Below are 5430 nucleotides of genomic sequence, written 5' to 3' on the forward strand. Positions count from 1 at the left end.
CTAAGCAAATACCTGAAAGGCCAAAAAGACTGGGTAATCTGGTGTTCCCCTTAATTCTCTGTCTATAGAGCTTTAATCTGAGAGTTTCTCTTTTGTGAATTCTTTGACACTTTTAGGGAGAATTTTGTATTTCATCCTATATATTTTGTTTCCAGTGGAGAGATATGGAGGAGAAATGGTCCAAATATTATAGCCAACCATAAACAAAAACTGAATTAAGCCTAAATGTATTTAACAAGTTGAAATATGACTAAGCTGTTCAGTAATATTTGTAATTTATTTCAATGAATATTTTCCTTAGCTTTCTGAAGAAACTAAGTAACTAATTTCAAATGAGAATACAATGAAAACAAACAAAAAATAAAGTGAAATAAAAATTTTAAAATATAAGGTACAAAATTAATGATATTAGAAAGTGCTTGTGTTTCCATGTTAAAAGATGAAATCATGAGACAACCTTTTAGTAACTTCTGATAGGGGTTTATACATATTTATATATGTATACCACTCAAAGTCCGCATTTATGGCATGAAGTGATGAGCGGTATCTAAGCCTTCCTCTTAGGGCTCCAAGAAAACAGGTGCCTCTCATTTTACAGTCTAACCCCGTAAATGGAGAAAGACTCCTTGAGGGCATGAATACTGACAAAGGCTATCTCCTTGACCAAATTGTAGATAGGCTCCTCTGAGCCCTCTTTTTGACTGAGCTCATTCTTGAGCTCAGTCTTTGGCTTGCCTAATCCAGTTTTAATACGAATCTTAACTCAGTTTAGCAAGAATTCCCCTACCCTTGATGTCTCCTCTCTGTGATGTTCCATGCACTGACACCCCTCATTCTGCTCCTTGACTGTAAATCCCTGGCTGTCTTTACTATGCTCAGAATGGAGACTGATCTATTTCTCACCTGTTGTAATGTCCCTATTGCAATAGTCTTGAATAAAGTCTTCTTTATCACTTTTACAAGTGCCAGAATAATTTTCTCTTTAACAACAGCAAGCCAAGTCAAGGAACATGTGGCCTGCTGCCTAGAAACGCCCCAATCCTGCCCTTAATTTTCAGAATTGTTTTCTTCCTCCTAGGCCTAGCTCCTTGAGACTTGCCCCTAGACGTAAACAATTTGGTAATGTAGAGAAAATGCTTGAGATGTAAAACCGAGTTAAGAGCAGAACTGCAAAGACTAGGTTAAGTGGAAATTGCGTTCTTGAAAGACAATATTGCCTGATAAAAGAGGGTGCTTTAAGGTGGGATCTGAACATGGCGGCGGTGGTAGCTGCTATGGTGCTGAAGGGCCGGGGATATGGGGGGTGAGAAATGCCTGTGTCCTCCGGGGGATTCAGGCAGGAACCACAGCTAACACGGCCTCCCATAACAGGACCCAGGCACTGCAAACCCACAGCTCCCCAGAGGGCAGGGAGGAACCTGAACCCCTATCCCCCGAGCTGGAATACATTCCCAGAAAGAGGAGCAAGAACCCCATGAAAGCCAGGGACTGGCCTGGGCCATCGGCTTCCCTTGTGGTATCCTTCTCTTCATCCTCAACAAGCGGGAAGTGGACAAGGACCGTGTGAAGCAGATGAAGGCTCGGCAGAACATGCGGGTGTCCAACACGGGACAGTATGAGAGCCAGAGGTTCAGGGCATCCCTCTAACATGCCCCGTCCCCTCATGTTGAGTCTGGGGTGCAGACCTGAGGAACGATGCAACCCTCCTAAACTGTGTTGACTGTGAAGTCCTCAGGTTTGGCCGGGATTCCAGTTCTCGAGGTCCACCAGAGGGCGCATGAAACCCAGGCTGTTGCCAACCCCTACCCCGCCCCACACCCAGGAGCCAGCCAAAGGCAAATAAAGTTATTGAGCGTTTAGTGGGGAAAAATTTCAGTAAAAAAGTGGCTGGCTTAGGCCTTGGTTTGATTTCAGATGGAAACAAAAGCAACTTCCAGCAGTATGAGCAGGTCGCCCCAAACTGGGCAAAATGCAAGGCAGCCATGTTTGGTGGCGCCTTTGTCTCTCAGTGGCGTTTTTTCACACTGGAAGGGCGGGAGAAGAGTGCCCCAAGGCAGGCTTCCTTGAAAATATGCAGCACTACTGCCCCCGTGAGGAAATCATTTAAAGACAGAATACGCCATTACAGCGTTCTTTCCCTGAGACCCAACTGTTGGGGAAGGGCTGTTCTGTGGGTAGGTGGAAGAGGCTGGGGCTCCATGGTGAGCCTCTTTGCCTTCTCCTCTAAGGCCTTAACAGAGACCTGGACATTGGTGGTATCTTGGTATAAAACCTGGAGAGTGAGGGGCTTGGAGTGAACCATCAGCTGCCAGGCGATACTGGCACAGGAAGTCGTGGGGTGGGGCCTCATTTCCTCCTGGTGTGGTCAGGACTGGAGGGACCCACTCAAACACGAATGCAAGCTCTTGTGGGCATCTGTCTTCTGTTCCTGCCCCTTGCAGCGAGAGTTAGCAGGCTTTCACGTGGTACCACCATCCTATGGTGAAGGCCTTATTATATACAAGGACTCCTCAAGGAAGCTATGGGGCATTGGTTTCTTGTGGCAGCCGTGTCAAAACACAAAGAACAGGCCAATTCCAGGTGACGTATTGCAGAGGCAAGTGTGCTTGCTTAGGATCTCAGGTCACTCAAACATCTAGAGATTCACTGCCCGCAGCCAGGAGGAATTGAAGAGAAGTGGGGCCACGTAGCCAAACCAAGAAGTAATGAAACGTCTAAAGGAGTAGATACAAAAAAACAGATGGAGAAGAAGTAGTCCAAATATGTTAGCCAAGCATAAACGAAAACTGAAGTAGAATTCAATCTAATTTATATGTTTTACATATGACTAAGCTGTTAAATAATATTTATCATTTATTTCAACACAGACAGTGAAAAGGATTGAAAAGTCCTTGCCTGTCAGAGGTGTCATTCCTTGTGATATAACTCTATGACTTCATACATGCCTGTTGTAGAAGGAACGTTGTAAAGAAATGTGATTATTTCTAGAAGTGCAAAAATCAGGTGGCAAAAATGATGTCACTGAAGATCACAAAGGAGGACACGTTGGTACATCAACCCTCCACAAAAGCAACAACGAGCCAGGCATGAACTAGAAAGAAGTGTCAGAATCCACTTTTACAGAACTCTAGAGCTTGTCAAAAACTTGCAACACCCAAGGAAGCCTTGGTGAAGAAAGAAGTGGCTGCTTTGTGGTGAGAGAGCAAGAGAGCTACGGCATTTTAAATTGCCTGTCTACCATCCCCCAGCCTCCACAGTGCCTTCAGTATAGCTCCCACCCTTGTGCATAGGTATAATACAGAACTTATTCTCAAAGAATTGTTGCATTCCAGTTGGACCTGTCTTTTGGCTCCCTAAAGGATTGGTGTAATCTTGCTTTTGTTTTGCCTCACTTAGAGCGTTTCCAGGTTTGGAACAGCTTCCTGAGGGGCATGTGTTGAAAAAACTTAAAGATACAAGTATTGGCTATAGGAGTCTGGGGCAAGGGACAACAGTTAAACAGTAAACAGATGGAAAAGCATGGGAAGGAAGAGGCTATGAAAGGAAATACTTGGGGGAATAAGAACTTTAAAAAGTTCTTGTATATACTAGAGAAATAAAAAACCATGCACATGCGCAGGGCTGGACAATTATTCAGAAAATGCCTGAGAAGACCTTAAGGACTCATATCTCACTAGCTTTCAGGCCCCGTGCAAGCTAGAAGTGAAGACTACAGCCTGGCTAGTTGAAAGAGTGCCCCAACACACAGAGCCAGCCTTCAAGGACTTAGAGAATACTTCTCTTTCTTTCTTAGGCTCCACATGTTTAAGGAAACTGTCGGAATACTAGGTGACCACTAAGCTATCAGAACACCGACTCCAGTGGCCACAAATGATAAAAATACAGACTTTACAAAAATATTTAAGAAAAGTTACTAAAAAAGCAAATAAAAAACAACAACACACAAATGCTATCAACTAAACCCATGGGGTGGGGAGGGAAGTGTGTCTAGAAATCTAATTTCCAGAGTTGATACAGTATGATATCAAAACATCTAATTTTTAATGATAAACAAAAAACAAGACATGCAGAGAAAACAAGAAGGTGTGGCCTACTCACAGGGAAAAGAGAAATTAATAGAAACTGTGCAGAAGGAAGCCCAGGCATTGGGCTTACTAGAAAAGAGTTACGTCAACTCTCTTAAATATGCTCAAAGTGTTTCCATAAATAAAATACAAAGAACTAAAGTAAACCAAGAGAATAATGTCTCACCAAGTAGAGAATATCCGTAAAGAGAGAGATATTATTTTTTAAAAAAACAAATAGAACTTTTGGAACGGAACAGTACAGAAACTGAAATGAAAAAAAAAAAAAAAAACCACTGGAAGTTTCCAACAGCAGATTAGAACAGTTAGAAAAAAGTCATTGAATGTGAAGCTAGAGCAATTGAAACACATGAGTATAAACATGCAAGAAGCTCAACAAACTCCATGTAAGATAAACATGAAGAAATCTACAATGAGAAAGCTTATAACCATGCTGTCATAAGACAAAGACAAAGCAAGAATCTTGAAAGCGTTATAAGAGAAAGGCCTTAATTATATACAAGGACTCCTCAATAAGATTAGCAGCCAGTTTTTCTTCAGAAACCATGGAAGCCAAAAGGCAGTGGGATAACATATTTAAAGTTGCAAAAGCAAACAAACTTGTCAAAAATTCCATATCCCCCAAGACTAACTTTCAGAAATGAAGGAGAAATTAAGACATTCCTAGATAGAAAAAAACTTTACAGATTCCACCAGTAGTAGACCTCCCATAACAGAAATGCAAAACGGAGTCTCTCAGGATGAAATGAAAAGACGCTAGATAGTAACTCGAAACCATATGAAGAAATAAGGAACAAAGAAAAGGGTAGCTACATAGATACATAAAAAAGCCAGAAGAATTATATTTTTGGTTTATAATTCTCTTTTCCTCCCATATGATTTTAAAAACAAATGCATGAAACAATAATTATAAGTCTGTATTAATTAACATTGTACAATGTTTAATCATATAGTTTGTAAAAATAACACAAAAGGGATTAGAGCTTTAAAGGAGTAGGTTTTATGTACTATATAAACTAATTTGTAGTTTAATAAAAATCGATTGCTCTAAAATTAAGATATTAATTGTATTCTGCAGGATAGCCATAAAAAATTAGTATATAGGGAAAAAGAAACAGAAAGGAATAAGAGCGGTACACTAGAAAAGATCAATTAATCACAAAAGAAGGTAGGAATTATGGAATTGAGAAAAAAGCTATAAGATATACAGAAAATATATAGCAAAATAGGAGGAGTAAGTACCTCTTTACCAGTAATTACTTTAAATGGATTAAACTCTCCAATTTAAAGGCAGAGATTGGCAGAATGCATTTTTTAGAACATCCAACTCTATGCTGTCTAAAAG

At 40.7% G+C, this 5430-nt stretch overlaps 1 pseudogene; it reads left to right on the plus strand.

The window, feature by feature from the left end:
* The first annotated feature begins 1253 nt into the window (after nucleotides 1-1253).
* LOC105545783 lies at nucleotides 1254-1689 on the plus strand (annotated as a pseudogene).
* Nucleotides 1690-5430: the final 3741 nt, after the last annotated feature.

The sequence above is a fragment of the Mandrillus leucophaeus genome, unplaced genomic scaffold (genome assembly GCF_000951045.1).
Source record: "Mandrillus leucophaeus isolate KB7577 unplaced genomic scaffold, Mleu.le_1.0 Scaffold339, whole genome shotgun sequence".
Taxonomy (NCBI): Eukaryota; Metazoa; Chordata; class Mammalia; order Primates; family Cercopithecidae; genus Mandrillus; species Mandrillus leucophaeus.